The sequence below is a fragment of the Peromyscus eremicus genome, chromosome 11, assembly GCF_949786415.1.
Source record: "Peromyscus eremicus chromosome 11, PerEre_H2_v1, whole genome shotgun sequence".
In the NCBI taxonomy this organism is placed as follows: Eukaryota; Metazoa; Chordata; class Mammalia; order Rodentia; family Cricetidae; genus Peromyscus; species Peromyscus eremicus.
The window spans coordinates 59,608,855-59,624,938 of record NC_081427.1 but is presented as its reverse complement, the minus strand read 5'-3'; positions in this window follow the sequence as shown (position 1 = coordinate 59,624,938).

The following is a 16,084-nucleotide window of genomic DNA, read 5'->3' as shown; positions in this document are numbered from 1 at the left end:
CAAGATAATCGCTTCACCGGAACCCACATGCGCCCTGAGGTAGACACCAGCACTAGCCTGTCCTACCGATGAAACAGGCTCAGGGAGGCTGTGTCTGTGCTCACACAAGTCAGTGACAGAGGGGACCCGCCGGACCCCTGCCTTGTAGTCCGGTCTCGGCCTACACAGTTCCATCCCTCTGTCTTTTCTATTACTGAGATTTTAGTAGTAAGCTTGCCCACTGTGCCGAAGCACTCCACAGTTCCGTGAGACCAGAGCTGGGGTTGGGCTAGGTCCCTCTAGGATACAGCACCCCTTGCCCCTGGTCTGTGGGAATGTAGCATGGGGTGCCAGCTAATTCTGGCCACCTTGGGGCCTCTGGAGTGATTTGTCAGTCTCTGGGCAGGTAAGGCACATATTTAAGGGCCCTGTTACTGAGCCTTGGCCCACCGTGAGGAAGAGAAGTAGACGCTGGCTCCCTGCCTCTGCCTTCCCCACGGCGGATGGTGGAGCCTCCAGATACAGATGCAGGTCCCAGGGAAGGGAGGGGCCATTCATAATGGACCCTCTGGGGGCTATTTATAATGGAACTTCTGGTTTGTCTCTTGGTGCTGTGGATTAATGGGTCTGTCCCCCTCTCTTTCCAGTAATGGAGTAGGAACACAAAATTCATTTTCCTTCTCTAGAAGCTATCGATGCTCCAGACACAGGCCCAGGTGAAACTGTCAGTGCAGGAAGGAATGGAAACTGTCTGGCTGTAACTCTGACAGGAAAGCCTGGTTTTAGAATTTAGAAAGGTGCGTGGAGCTTGCTTTTCTCCAAGGAGAACAGAGACAAGATGTGGTGCCAGAGAAGCCAAAAGGAGGGGCCGGTGTCTGCACTGGTGTAGCCAAGTGGAGGCTTTCAGTCCTGCCCCACATCCTCCATCCTCCCAGACTCCTTGCTTGAGTTTCCCAGATGAAGCAGTGTTGATTTCTTTCGTGTGTGTGTGTGTGTGTGTGTGTGTGTGTGTGTGTGTGTATGTGTGTGCGTGCATGTGTGCACATGTGCGTGTGTGTGTTCGTGTGTGTGTGTGTGTGTGTGTGTGTGTGTGTGTAACTGATGCGGTCTATCCCTTTCAGCAACTTTGTAACCAATTCGGCAAGAATTCTGGTAGGCTTCCCTTTCTGTAATTTTTCCCGCCTGTCAGCAGTGGCTGAAAGAGAGCCGGGCATGCTGGTGTGGTGGATGCTGGCGATCGATCACAGTTCTTGGAAGGTGGAGGCAGAGGCAGAGGCATGGAGAGCGGGATCTAGTCTCAAATGAAAGCCACGCAAGAGTCCTAAATGCCCTCGCTTGCAGAGAATAACAGCTCCACCTCTGTTGGAGTTTTGTAATACTCTGGCCAGCATTCATAAATATGTCTGGGATTGAAATCAGTCTTACCAAACGTCACCTTATTGTCATTAGACCTCAGAGGAGGTAAATATATGATGAAATGACAAAAACGTCCTTTATGCAGTAAACTCAGGGATGTTTCTCTCATTTTTGTGTGGTGTGCATGCATGCATTCATGTTTGCATGTGAAGGGTCACATGTGTGCATGTAGAGGACAGAGGATGACATCAGGGGTTTTCCACCATGCCTGGATCCGAATTCCTGTCTTCACACTTGTGTGGCCAGCACTCTATCCGCCGAACCATCTCCCCTGCCCCTCTTGGGACTTTTTTATTTTTATTCATTCTTTCCTTCAACAAAGTTGTGCCGTGCACTGTCTAAATGTCAGGTTCTAGCACCATGAACAAGGACACGTGCTTCGTCCAGTCTCCTTGGAGATACAGGCGACAGCAGACCACAGCAATGTGACTTCACACGCCCTGCAGCCTGCACAGGTGGATACTGACAACTGACATTAGAAGGGGGTTTAATTGGTGGCTGATGGCTTCGGAATGAAAATTAAGAATACAGAGGACACTCTTGTCCACTCACAGTATTGAAGAGGACAATGTAGTTCGATGCTTGCTTAGACGCTGAGCTAGATCTGGGTCGTAGTTAACATGTATATCGTGGGTTAACTTGTTCACCACTGTCACAGAATGCCTGGCACAGTGATTACAAGGAAGCAAGGTTTCCTTTAGCTCATGGTTTCAGAGGTCCATCATGCTTGGTTCTGCTCATTCTGGTCCCATAGTGAGGTAAAACATCATGGAGGTAGGAGCAGGTGGAAAGGTTATTCTCTTTGTGGGGGACAGGAAGGGGAAGCAGGGAGAGATTGAGTAAGAAAGTATGGGCACCAGGTATTACTTTCAAAGACAGGCCCCTGTGACTTCATCCAGCCATGCCTCACCTCCCGAAGTTTCCAGAACCTCCCAAATAGCACACATCAGTTGGAGACCAAGCATTAACACATGAACCCACAGTGGATGTTTCCTATCCAAACCATCATACCACGCATGCCAGTTTCACCCTAGCAACGACGATCCCGCATAACATTTTGTCTGCTTATTTCCTCCTAACCCCATTTAATGGAGATGTGTGTATCAGTAAAACTCTCACATCGGCCCTGAGAACCATTTTATAGGATGTTGGGTATGTAGCGGCTGGACACAGGGGAGGTGGCACCACACTCACTAATTACTAGGAAGAGAGCCTTGCCATCAGGAACAGTAGAGAGCTTGCCTCCAAGCAAAGCAGCTGCCATTGCCGTCAGTTCAGCTGGGCCTGCTTGACAGACCGTCACAGCTGGGGCTGTTGAGTGTTGGCATTCCCCCGCAGGAGGAGGAGTGGGCAGGCACACTGGATCTTCACCCGAGTGTCTGGCCCCTGCTCTCAGCCATCTGAATACACTTTGACCCTAACTATACCAGTCATGTGGGATGCAGGGCGGGGACTGGGAATCTAGTGAGTGCTAGAGGTTGGGAAAGGCAAATAGGAGAAGCTCTCTATGTGCAGCCATGAGGGAGCTGTCATCCATGCTTGGCACAGACCTTCTAGTGTGGCTGGCTTAACATCACCCACACTCTGTAAATAAATCTAATAAACTCATTGGTTCCCCAGGGTGAGCTTTGGTAGAATCATCCTTTGATTTGTCATCGAGACTCAGACAGTTTTTACGCCTCCCAAGGGAAGGAATTCTCACACAAATGGGGAACTAAACGGCCCCATCCCTGCATTACCTCTGGCCTATGGGGGAGCCATGTACCTCAGAGACACTACTTTCCTGTTCTAGAAAATGGGATTTTGTGTCTACCTCATTTTCTTGAAAACCTTTGTCCAAGAGTCCTAGATAGGGCCACTTGACAACAAGCTTCTGTGGGTGGTCAACGTTCTCATCAAGTGGAGAGAGTGAGCTTTGATGGGTTTGTGTGTTTGAATTCACACCTTGTAACAGCACGGAGAAGGTAGCTGAAGAGACCAGGACAGGGCATGCTAATCCAAGGAGGGATCCTGGGAACATGGGGACAGAAGCAGGAAAAAGCACAGCGTCCCATACCAAAGGCCACAAACATGGGCCACGCCAGTAGTCATGGCTGGCCGCAGCACTAATGTTAGGGGGCGTGGAACCGATGTAGACTTGGACACAAACCACAGCTATGCACATAACACATTGAATCCAGTTCCGAGTGCTAGGGTTATGGAATCCATTCTTTCAGTGTGTTTTCATCATTTTTCTGAACACTCTAACGTGAGTTGTAAGAGTGATAATTATGGAGGAAAAAGAAGGAGGCCACTGAAAATGAGTGCCTCTGATTAGCTGCAGCCTGCACTCAGTGGTCAGCTGATGGTCGGCTGAGGCTCTGCCTCTGACAAGAGGCAGATTCCATGAGCTTAGAGGCCCAGCCAGGGAAAAAAGCAATTAACCAGAAGGCATCCACCCTGAGGCTTGGCTGGCCCCTGCTGGAGGGAGGGAAGGGACAGAAAGCCACAGGGAGAGCACAGTGATGGTTTTCAGGTGCATTCCTAGACTGGGCTGTGCTCATCCACAGACCCCAGAGCCCCAACTGAAGGTGAACTGCTGGGTCTGGCTTGCATACCCAGCCAAATGCCACCTCGTCTGTCAGGCTGTGTGCCAGAGCTGCCACAAAGAATGATGGGCAGGTCAAGTGACCTGGCTTCCCGGTCCATTGCTGAGCAGCTCTGAGCAGCTAGGGAGAGCGTCACACTTGGCCGTAGCCCAGCAGCTAGGCCAGGAGCCCAGGTTTCTCTGTGAATGCATTTGAGGCTAAAATTCCCTCCTTCTGTCTTGTCTAGCACTTTCCCCTTGGACCAGTGACATCTGCATGATTGGGAAGCATGTTGGGCATGCAGAAGCTCGGCTCCACCCCAACACCCCCCCCCCCCCCCCGTCTCTAGTCAGAATGTGCATTCTAAGGCAACCTGGCTGAGAACCAGTTGACACCATAGAGCAAGGAAGGGGCCCCCACACTAATGGGCACACCGCCCCAGTCAGGAGTCACTGGATTTGAAACTGTACCTTCTGCTTCAGAGATCAGGCTGGCCCAGGGCAGCAGAGAGTGGGAGCCTGCAGGAAGCCTCCCTTCGGTTGGGGGTTGGGGGTAGGGAGCAGAAATGACATGTAAGGACAGCCCACAGCAGCTGGAAAAAGCGCTGATTCGTGCATCATTTCTGCTATTTAGGGCAAAAGAGGCTGGGCAATAGTTTGAAGGCAGGCAGCCTCCTCTGGGGATGTGGGGCTTCATGAGTAAAATCCCTGGAGGCTGGTAGCAAGCAGAGGTCTTATTTCCATTTTCCAGATGGTTGAAGGGTAGGGCTGGGATGTTGCCAGCTGGCTGAACAAACTCAGGACCCTCTCTGTGCTCTACTGGTGCCAGCTGGTTCTTGGGCCAGCTTACACAAGCTGTGCCCAGGCACACGTCATTCCAGGTCCCTGGAGACATGCCAGGAATCAGGCTGTTGGTTTTTCTCATCACAGCCAAAGCCCTGCCTTGGGGTTTCTCAGAGCCACAGAGACCCAAGCCTCTTTCTCTTTTCTCCAATCTTAATGACTGATGTTATTTCTCAGACTACACATTGCACCTCACACAATAACACAGATAGATGTTGGCTACGGAAAGGCTAAGATGGGGATAGAGGCCACAGTGTTCAGGGGCTGTACTTCAGGCATAGAGAGCTGATGTACCCAAGAGGCTCCGTGAGGGACCAGATAAAAAGTTTAATAAACGCTGACCACAGAGCTGTCAAATGTAGGTCTGGGTGGTGGGCAGTTTGGAATTCCCAATTTGAAGTGGGCTGTATATCACCAGAAAGAGAAATTGCACCTGACTTGGAGCCAAAGTCCTAGGCTGAGGCCCTGCATTGTGGCATTTCTCTAGGGCAAGGCTCATGAGTGGTCCAGTGTGCTTGTCAAATGTCAGTCTTGGGGAGCTCCCTTTTCAGGCTTGAGCGAGGAGATTATACATGGTGTGATCAGTAAGTGTGTGTCTCTGGTCTTTCAGTTATGAGTGTTATATTAACAGGTGTAATTATTGGCATTAATAAAAGATCAAATTGGAGACTCTTGGTGAGCTAGCAGATGATGATTCGTCCCTTATAGGGTATAGAATCATTCATTTACTTAAGATCAAAATGGGGTATTCAGTCCAAAAGTGTGGCCAAATCCCTCATAGCACCCATTACTTTCATTTTGGGAGCTGCACACTAGGGTAGTCAGGGGAACTCAAGGGGCTCCTGTCCAGGCATGGTTGGACACATGACTTTGCCTGGCCCAGATGAACTCTGTTCTGGAAACTGTCCCCTTTGTGGACCCCTATCAGGATGGTATTGGGCTTTCTAGATTTGTTACCCAGTGAAGGTTTTTCCTTGGCTCTTGTCTTCTTGGAGGAAAGAATTCCATCAAGAGACAGTATAAGCAGAATTTTACTTAGCAAAGCAAAAGATAGTATATTCCAGAGACTGGAGGAGATGATCTGAAGGAGTCTTTAGCAGCCCGCTGTGTTCTGCATTGTGGGTTTTAAAGAGATTTCTAGAAATATTTATGAGATGGGTGGCAAGGTGACCCCTTTTCCTTTCCAAATGTGTTGTACCAGATCCGTCTTCTGAGTGCATGGTCCTCTTAAACAGCTCCTGAGGCAGGCAGTAAAACCATAATACAAATCTACTGTGATGCGCTTGTGGTCTTTTGAGAACACAGGTCCTTTGTTAGCATGCATGTGCTGCAATTAGGAAAAGCCCTGGCGCTTAGTTTCTGATACCATAGGAAGAACCCGACTGCAGCTTCGAGGATGTCTGACCACCAAAGGGGCATCGTGACCATCGGGAGATGGCTTCCTTGGTTCCCCACGTCTACCTCCCTGCCTGACTGCGGAAGGATGCCGAGGCTCCACTGTGGCCCTCCATCCCTCGCGCTCTGGCTCCCCGTGAACCCTGCTCAGACTGAATGTCTCTCTCAGTTTGGTTGTTGTTTATTGGTCATCAATGGATGCTGGTGTTTTATCTTCTACGGTTTCTGTTGAATGCATTATTTTTGGCTGCCATAATTCTCCAAAAACCGTTATCTGGTTGTTCCTAATTTATCCTCTTTGATGCTGCCTGCTGTTTTTGTGATCTGGACATATCTCACAATATTACATTTCACTATCTCTGCGTCTCTGTGCCTGCCTATCTCTTTCTCTCCTCTGAGCTGCTTGGCTGTATATACACCAGGAGAGGTATACAGCTCCGCTGATGGTTTGACCTATGGTCTTTTGGAGAGATGGACTAAAAAGGGAATAGGCAATCCCCCACATTCCCACTCCATCGCCTCACAATTGGGTGCCACCGTGATGCTGTCTTTGTTCTACCTGCCCACCTCCCAAGTTTATTTTAACCCCTTGGTTGTTTAAGATGCTTCATTATGTTAAACTGCTTGATGAGTGTATTTACTTATACTTGCTCTATTATTTTGCTGGACTTTTCATTCCTCCCCTCCTCTGACTCCTTCTTCTTTTTCTTCTCACTCTGAGATAAGTTTGCTCTGTTTTTCTGTGTGTACCTTTTATTTTCGTGTAAGTAGTTTCTCGGAGTAAATACTAACAGGTGAATTGTCAGGTCACAAGTCTGTCCTGGTGCCAGCGATTCCTTCCCTAAAGGTGGAGGTCCGGTGTCAGCAGCAGACACACACAAGGATGGCTGCCCAGCACATGGCTTTGCATGGCTTTGTGGCGTTTGCTGTTTCAACACCTGTCAGTGATTGCTGAGAGACTGGGCATTCTTTCATATAAAACGTGAGAGACAGAGACTGGAGGAACACCAGGAAATCTCCCAGACATAGAAAAGAACCTTAAAGCCTTTTGTGCAAAGGCAGAAGCATCCTGTGTTAGCTGGGGCCCACGGCTGAGATGGCTGACTTCCTCGAGTTATATGCAAAGCGTTGCATCCATAAGCACAGTAGTCAGGAGAGGGGCCTGGGCTTGCATCACAGTCTCACAAAAATTGGACCTAAAAAGGCTAAGTGATGTGATGGACCGCCCTGCCTCCAACTGGGGAAGCAGGGCGGTACAGTAAGACTCCGGCAGGAGACTGCCTTGCTTTAAAATCTTACTCCTCACAACGTCTTCACTTGCTGTGTGAGTTGGGGCAAGTCATTAATCCTCTGTGCGGCCTGGCAAATGGGAGTGAACACGATGGTGACTATTTCACGGGGCTTTTGCCCTAACTAAATGACTTGACACAGATCAAACACTTGAATCGTGCCTGGCACAAAGCGAGTGTTTAGTGAAAGATGCCTACTGCTAGGGATGACTAAGACAAGCTGCTTCAGGTAGGGAAGAGTTCCCTGTCACTTTAGGTGTCCACAAAGCAGATGACATCTGTTGGGAAGGCTCTCAGGGGGATCCTGGAGCTGAGAAGGGATTGGATTTGGCAAGCTGAGTGTCTGTGAATTGCATCTGCCCTCTGGGCAGGTGGCACATGGTGAGCCTAGCAGACCTCAGTCAGCCAGCAGGCATGACAGCTGTGCTCGCTGAAATGGAAATGCACTTCTGTGTGAGCAGGCTGCTGGCAGAGCATGTTCCTGGCAGCTTTCCCCGGTGTGCAGAAATAGGGCGAAACACCCAAGTGTGGCTTCATCAGGGAGGGTAGGAATCAGGAGTGAGAGAATCATTCTTGCCACCCATCAACCCATGCGGGGTATGCAGAGCAGGCACAAGCTGCCTGCTGTTTCTTGCTGTATGGAAGTACAGGAGGAGGAGGAGGAAAAAGAAAAGGCATTGGCCACAGGCAGGGGCTGTGTGTGGTGGTGGTGGTGGGGTGAAGCGAGGGAAATGGAGACCCAGTACGGCTTTTACTTCCGTTGTCCAGTTTGTGTTTACTTATTGGACTTCTGTCATGATGGTGAGTTTTAATCATCACTTTATGGGAGATTGCCTATCAAAGTAGCCTGTGAGCATGTCTGTGGGGGACTGATTTGATTGCAAATGTTAATTACTTGGGAGGAGCCAGCCCACTGTGGGCAGTACCATCCCCTAGGCAAGGAATTCTAGACTTAGGGAGGGGGCTAGGCATAAATAAGCGTGTATGCCTTCATTCTTTCTCTGCTCTTGCCTGTGGGCATGACTGTCTATTTCAACCTCTTGTCTTGACTTCCCCTCAGTGATGGACTATACCCTGGAACTGTGAGCTACAATGTTCCTAAGTAGTTTTTTGTCAAGAAGTTTTGTCACAGCACCAAGAAATGAAACTAGAGCAGCTGTTCTTACTAATTTCTGTTACCCTTTTGAAGGTTGTTTTGCCTGTTTTATTTATTTATAATAAATAAATATTTATTTATTTATTTTGAGACAGGTCGCTGCCAGGAACCCACAGTCTTTCTGCCTCAGGCTCTCAAGTCCTAGGATTGCAGGCATACGGCACCACACCTGGAGTAAAACCTGCCTGAAGGATAAGGGTGTCTGTTTCAGAGAGACGTTGGAAAGTGTGTTTGTGTGTGTGTGTGTGTGTGTGTGTGTGTGTGTGAGAGAGAGAGAGAGAGAGAGAGAGAGAGAGAGAGAGAGAGAGAGAGAGAGAAAGAGAGAGAGAGAGAGGCAGAGACAGACACACACACACAGAGGCAGAGACAGAGACACACACAGAGAGAGATAGAGAGACACAGAGAGAGACAGACAGAGAGAGACAAGTCTGGATTAAGCAAAATCTGAGTGAGTAGTTTCCTTGAGACCAGCTTCCCCGAGAAGCAGACCCTGAAATAAGGGTCTGAATGCAGCTCCTTTAGGCTCGGGTGGTGGAGTGATAGCCTGGCATGCCCCCAGGCTGATTTGATCATCAGTGCTGCATAAACCAGATAGAGTGCTGCATGTATTCCATCTCCAGCTCCTGGTGAGTTCAAGGCCAGCTTGAGACACTTGGGACCTATCTCCAAACATGATACAATTAACTCCATTATCCAGGATATGGAGGAGCTTTACATGGGGGGTGAGGCGGAAGGTGATCTTTTGAGGGCAGCTGGAGATTAACCATACCAAGGCATGTAGAGCAGTTTCCATAAAGCCCTGCCTCCATAGACCAGCTTTCTTTAGTCCTGAAGGGGACCAGCCCAGGGCTTGTGATTCGCCCGTACTCCAGTATGTACCTGTGCTGGCTAGTTTACGTGAGCTTGACACAAGCTGGAGTCATCAGAATTTAGGGGGCCTCAACTGGGAAAATGCCTCCATAAGATGGGGCAGTGGGCAAGCCTGTAGGGCATTTTCTTAATTAGTGATCGATGGGGGAGGGTCCAGCCCATGGTGGATGGGGTCACCCCTAGGCTTGGCCTTTATAAGAGAGCAGGCTAAGCAAGCCATGAAGAGCAAGCCAGTAAGCAGCACCCCTCCATGGCCCCTGCATCAGCTCCTGCCTCCAGGTTCCTGCCCTGATTGAGTTCCTGTCCTGACCTCCTCCAGTGATGAACAGCAATATGGAAGTGTGAGCCGAATAAACCCTTTCCTTCCCAAGTTGCTTTGATCACAGTGTTTCCTCACAGCAATAGAGACCTTAACTGGGATGCTGCTGCCTGGGTGGACGGTGGCTTCTGCAGATGCTGGTGGCAGGGCATCAGTAAGTGATGAATGGCAGGATAGTGGCCCATCATCAAACATCTGGGCCTTTAGGAGGGTTGGGCTGTGCACTAGGAAGCGGTGTGGGTCCCAGTGAAGACTTCTGCAGCCTGAAGGTTCTCAGGTGTCAGCTGTGGGGTTTTGTTTGTTGGTGATTGGGTTTTGGTTTGGTTTGGTTATGATAAACAGGTGAAGGAAACCATTGGAAAGAGGAAGAGACTTTCTTATGACTTGGGGGTTTCAGAGGCTGCAGGCCACGGACAGCAGTCCCCGCTGTTCCTGAGTGCTCATGGGACAGGGGGTGGGGGGTGGGGGCTGCTCACCTCACTGTACTTGGGAAGCAGAGGGGGACCCACACTAGTGAACTCCCGACCCCTTTTCTTTCTGTTGGTCCCTAGCCTGTTAGCAGTTGACACCCAGCATTCAGGAGCACCTTGGCGCTTTGTCCTCTCTAGAAACACCCTCACAGACACTCACAGAGGTTATGTTTTGTTCATCTAGGAGATTCTCAATCGGGTTGACAATGCAGATGAGCTTTTACACCCGCCAGGCCCAGTTAGCTACTAAATGTCTGTAGGAAAACTCGGCTTCTCAGGCCTGCTGCGAAAACTCTTTCCAAACCTAGTCGATGTCTTTTATAACTAGAGAGTAATTTTAGATTTTGAAAGTATGTGTGTTTGAATCAGCCTCAACCATTCAAGGTAGGTTCTTTAAAAAGGCCTTAGCTCTCACTGACCCTCTCCAGGAAGTGGGAAAGAACTTCCTGGGAAGAAACCAGGAACATGGATGTTTTCTTTTGTTTCCTAGAACCTGCCCATCTCTTTTCTTTTTCAAGGCAGAGACTCATGTTCCTCAAGCTGGCCTCGAATGGCTCTGTAGCCTCCACTTCCCAAGTTCTGGGAAGGTGTGAATCTATTACCTCTCCTGCGTGTATGTGGTGCTGGGGATTGAACCCAGGGCTTCGTGCATGTGAGGCAAGAACCCTACCAGCTGAGCGGTAGCTCCAGGCCCAACTTTCTTCAACAGCCTCTTTATCAAGTCTCCTCAGTTACCTAGTTTGTGGGACCCCTTTATGTGTTAAGGGGCCTTGGAGATAAGTGAAGGTGGATACCTGGACCGGAGTCCAGGCCCTGACAGCCCTAGCTGTGGGACTAGGAAAAAGAGACACAGTGAGGGCTTGAGGCATCCCCAGGCCTCAGCACACCTTGACATCTCAGCCTCCGTCACTAGAAGGTAGGAACAAGGTGGGTGACAAGGGTTTAATGGGGACTGGAACACGTGGAGGACACAGGCCCTCTCCACAGGAGTGCGCACTGTGGCTACAGCATCCTCATTGTACATTGTTTTTATTCAGTTTGTTTTGTGGTAGTGGCTAGGAATTCTGCAGCATCACACGGGCCAGGCGAGAGCTGCAACCCTCTCTAAGTCGCCAGCTGACTTGGAATTTTCTTAAGCGACATTGTGCAATCTCCCAAGTAACCCTGGGGCCTAGGTGGGTTTTTTTTTTTTCCTTTCCATTAGTGTCAAATAATCTGTTCTGGATAGGATGCTGCTTTGATTTTCTTCTCGGAAACCCACTGATTGGGGCAGGAAGCTTTAGGCTGAGGTTCCATTTGGACCCAGCTAAGTAAACACAGGTTCTTCCAATAGATAAACGTATGTCTAACTTTAAAAAAAAATTAGTGTTTAACTGCTTGTATCCCTACACACCATGCACAGTACCCTTGGAGGCCAGAAAAGGTTGTTGCATTCCCTGGAACTGGAGTTATAGATAGTTGTGAATCACCATGTAGATCTAGGAACCGAACCTGGGACCTTTGCAAGAGCAACAAGTGCTCTTAACCACTGAGCCATCAACACAGTTCACTTTTGAGAACCCCATAACCAAGTCACACATACACACATATAAACACACAAATTGCAAACAAACAAAAAACCACCCAAAACAAAACCAACCCCAAACAAAAACAAAACAGAGAGAGAGAAAAAAAAAAAAAACACAAAAAAACAAACCAAAGAACTCTCAATGTTTTAAATTTGCAATTTTTCTGTTGGACTGCATTTATAGCTATTTCGTGTGGCCCATGGACCATGGGTTGGACGTGTTTTCAAGAGCCAGAAACCAAGGTAAGGTACTTGGCTTGAAGGCTCACAGTTCTAAAGTAACAGTGTGAGACGAGGAAGGCTCTCCTCGAACAGAGGCCTGGCCTAAGGCCCCTGGGTGTCACGTGCTATTCTGGCTACCACGGTGCCTAGCCTAGTGCTGGTATACAGCATAGCAGCTTGCTCAGTGGGCCTTGAAAGAATGAACAAGCGAATGATGAGTGGACAGATGAATGGGCTCTGTGCCCATTGCGATGAGTCTAGAGAAATAATTTTATAAACTACATCCTTCCTACTCTCCGTGTAAGGAACTTTCACAGGGTGACTGTGGTATAAAAAAGGGGGTATGGGAGTAGAAGGAACAAGCTAGGGAGAAGGACCAGGAGATGGGGGAGAGGGAAGGAGCAGAGAAAGGCTCACTCCAAAATAAACTTGTATGAACCGACCAGAAGGAAACCTGTTAATTTGTATGCAAATTAAAAAAAAACCTTACCTTTGAAGAGCAGCTGGTTGAGAACAAGGCTGTTTTTAGAGGCTTGCTGCCCCCTAGTGGATCATATGCAAAGAGCTATGCACTGGCAACCTCTTGGTGACTTGTTGCTGTGGGTCTTTACAAGTCCACAAACACTTCTATCTGTCATCTATCCATCTATCCATCCATCCATCCATCCATCCATCCATCCATCCATCCATCCATCCATCCATCCATCCATCCATCCATCTACCTATCTATTGTGTGTATATATGTGCAAAATATACATGGCATGATATATGTGCAGCAAATGCATGCCATGGTGGTGTGTGTGTGTGTGTGTGCGCGCGCGCCATGGTGTGTCTGGTGAGGCTTTGCTTTCACCGTGGGTTTCTGGCCTTGAACTCACATCATCAGGCTTGTGCAACAAGCACTTTTCAGTGGGGGGTCATTTCACCAGCCTGTTCAATATACTTTATTTAGAGGGGTGGGGGTTGGGAGCATATGGAGCTGCTCACGTCCCAATCCTTATCCTCCAGGGGCGTTCAGAAAAACCCAGGACTGAGGGACGCTGGAGGGTTGTTTTCTCATGCAGCAACCCACTGAATTTGTTGGAGAGGGTGAGAGTGGATGGGAATGGTTGACAATATCATATGGGAAATAAACTGATTACCACCTAGGCATATCCCAGCACTGGGGGATAGAAGAGGGGGAGTGTGAGTTCAAGGCTAGCCTGGGCTACATAGCAAGACCTTGTCTCCAAACAAACAATAAAAAACAAGTTGATTGAAAACTTTTCCAATTAAATTACTCCTTCCACACGCTTTTCCTAGACACTAGGTATCTGCTACTTTCCACTCTGGTGAGCACTATAAAATATGCAACAAATGAACAGCTGTCTAGGAAAAAATCTCCAAATGTGGTGACAGATGTTTACACTTGGCTGGACCACTCCTCCTTGTGGACATATTTGCTCTCAACAGTGGGCTTCTGCCGTGTCTTATGGTTCGAATGTGAAATGCCCTGACTCGGGGTGGGCCTTTGAAGGTTATGCAGCCCTCTGGCTCCTGTCTACCACTCTCTTTCCTGGTCTGGTAGCCATTGACTGACTGGAAGTACAGTCAATATCATAGCCCTTCCTCCCTAAACCCACTCCCATCCATCTTGTCCCAGTGCCAATCACACTGTAGATTTCAGAAGCAGCCCTTGCACCGAGTGCTCCAGCAGGTGAGAAGCTAAGGCCAAGGTCCCAGGCCTTAGGAAGCCACAACTTTGGTCAAGTGACCTCTGAAATAGGTTTGTTTCCAGTCTCCCTCATGTGAATCCCAACTTGGACATACAGTATTAAAGGTATGCACTATTTTAATTTTAGTTATATGTGTACTTGTGTGTGTGTGTGTGTGTGTGTGTGTGTGTGTGTGTGTGTGTGTGTGTGTGGAGTTCTTACATGTGAGAGTCCCAAAGAGAGCATTGGACCCCTTGGAGCTGGAGTTACAATTGGTTGTGAACCACCACACTTAGGTTCCTTGCACTGACCTCAGGGTCCCTACGAGGGCAGTATGTATTCTTAACCACTGAGCCATCTCTCCAGCCCCACACTTACGCTTTCCTGAGCCGGTATTCAGCCACTCGTTGGTTTTTCTAATTAGCTATTGAATTAATCAGTTGTTGAGATAGGGGCTCTTGTATTCCAGGCTGGCCTCCATCTTGCAATGTAGAAGATGACCTTGGATTTCTGATCCTCTTCCTCTCCCTCCCAACTGGTGCAGTTACAGGTGTGTGCTGCCTGCCTAGATTATGTGATGCTAGAGATCAAACCCAGAGCGCTGTGCATGTTGGGTAAGAACTCTACAACCTGATACAAACCCCAGCCTCTCGCTCTTCCTTGACTTTATGCTCATCTCTTCTTCTTCTCCTCCTCCTCCTCCTCCTCCTCCTCCTCCTCCTCCTCTTCTCATTTTTTTTTGTAATAATAACATAAGTTCAGAGGGTCCATCTGGAATGGCAGGTGTGCTTTGAAGGCTCCTCTCTCTGTACCTGGATCTGAGACTGTCTGCTTCTGCCTCTGGTGATTGGCAGGTGGACAGGTAAGAGCCCCTAGCAACACCTTTGGAGCTGGGTGGGCCTTTAGGTTTCAAAAGCCCATGCCATTAATAGTTAGTTCTCTCCACCTCATGCCTGTGGATCAGGATGTAAGCTCTCAGCTGCTGCTCCAGTGCCATGCCTGCCTACCTGCCTGAAGCTATGCTCCCTGCCTTGATGGTCATGGACTCTAACTTCCTGGAACCTTGAGCCCCCAAATTAAATATTTTCTTCTGTAAGTGACCCTTGTCATGATGTTTTATCCCAGCAACAGAAAAGTAACTGAGACAATTGGCCTCTGAGGTCTTCAGATGTGGGACCCATCCCTTGGAGACAGTGACTCCTTCCTCCTCATGTTTCCCTGAGTTCAACCATTTGGATGGGGAGTAGACCCAGGCTTCTCACTCCAGCAATGCTGTGGTGGATGAGTCAGTGACCTAAACCTTTTCTGACTTTTGTGTACCCCAAAATAAGCCCATAAGGGGGGACGTTTGGGGCCTTGGAGAAGTAAATAAAAGAAGATTACACAGTTTAAACAGACTTGAGGCCACTACATGGTTTATTAGCTTCAAAGTATGGGACTAGGTGTGACCATGGTCATGTCAGGAGTGATCTGTGGACCTATGTCCCCTCTGATCCTCTGTCCCTGACTGCTCCTGTGTTTTTCAATGTTCCTTTATCGTAACAACATGTATGAGATGATCTATTTGCAAAGAGGAAGGGTTTATTTTGGCCATGGTTTCAGGTGTTTTTCTTCCACCCATGAAAGAACTTAGTCTGAAGAGAGAAGCGGTACTCTATCCATGAAGCTTCTATCCCATGAGGCAGGCCAGACAGGCAGAGGAGACGGGACAACCTCCTGGCTGGAGGCTGATGCAACCGTGGGCTGTGTTATGTGGGACATGAGGTGACCAAGATGGCCACTAATTGACCTTTGCTTCATCATAATGGCATCTGCATGTCGTCAGTCTGACAGGATTGTCTGTTCCACTGCACACTGGGTGACACACACAAGACCAGGTCAGACAAGTAAAACTTATTCCAGTAAAAGCCACTGTGACTAGGACCCCACGCGTGGCTCTACACAGCACCTTGCTTCCCTTCAACTCACGTTACCAGCCACATCCTAGGTCCCCAGCTGCCTTACTTCTGGATCAGACTTAATTTTTGTTTATTTATTTTAATTTAGTTACTTACTTCCCTGTTGGCACCCTAATTTGGACCATAAAATAATACTTGAAGGAATTTAAATAATAGTGATTTTCTATACTTCTACCACCCTCCTTGACTCTATAGCTCACCTCGAAAGTGGAGTTGCAGGCATTCACTTATGTATGTGAAACATAGGCTAATGCCCTGGGTGGGAGAAGGAAGGGGTTTCTGTTGTTGGACAAAAGCAGAATGTCTTAGCATCCCTTTCTTTGCTCATCCCTATGCGCTG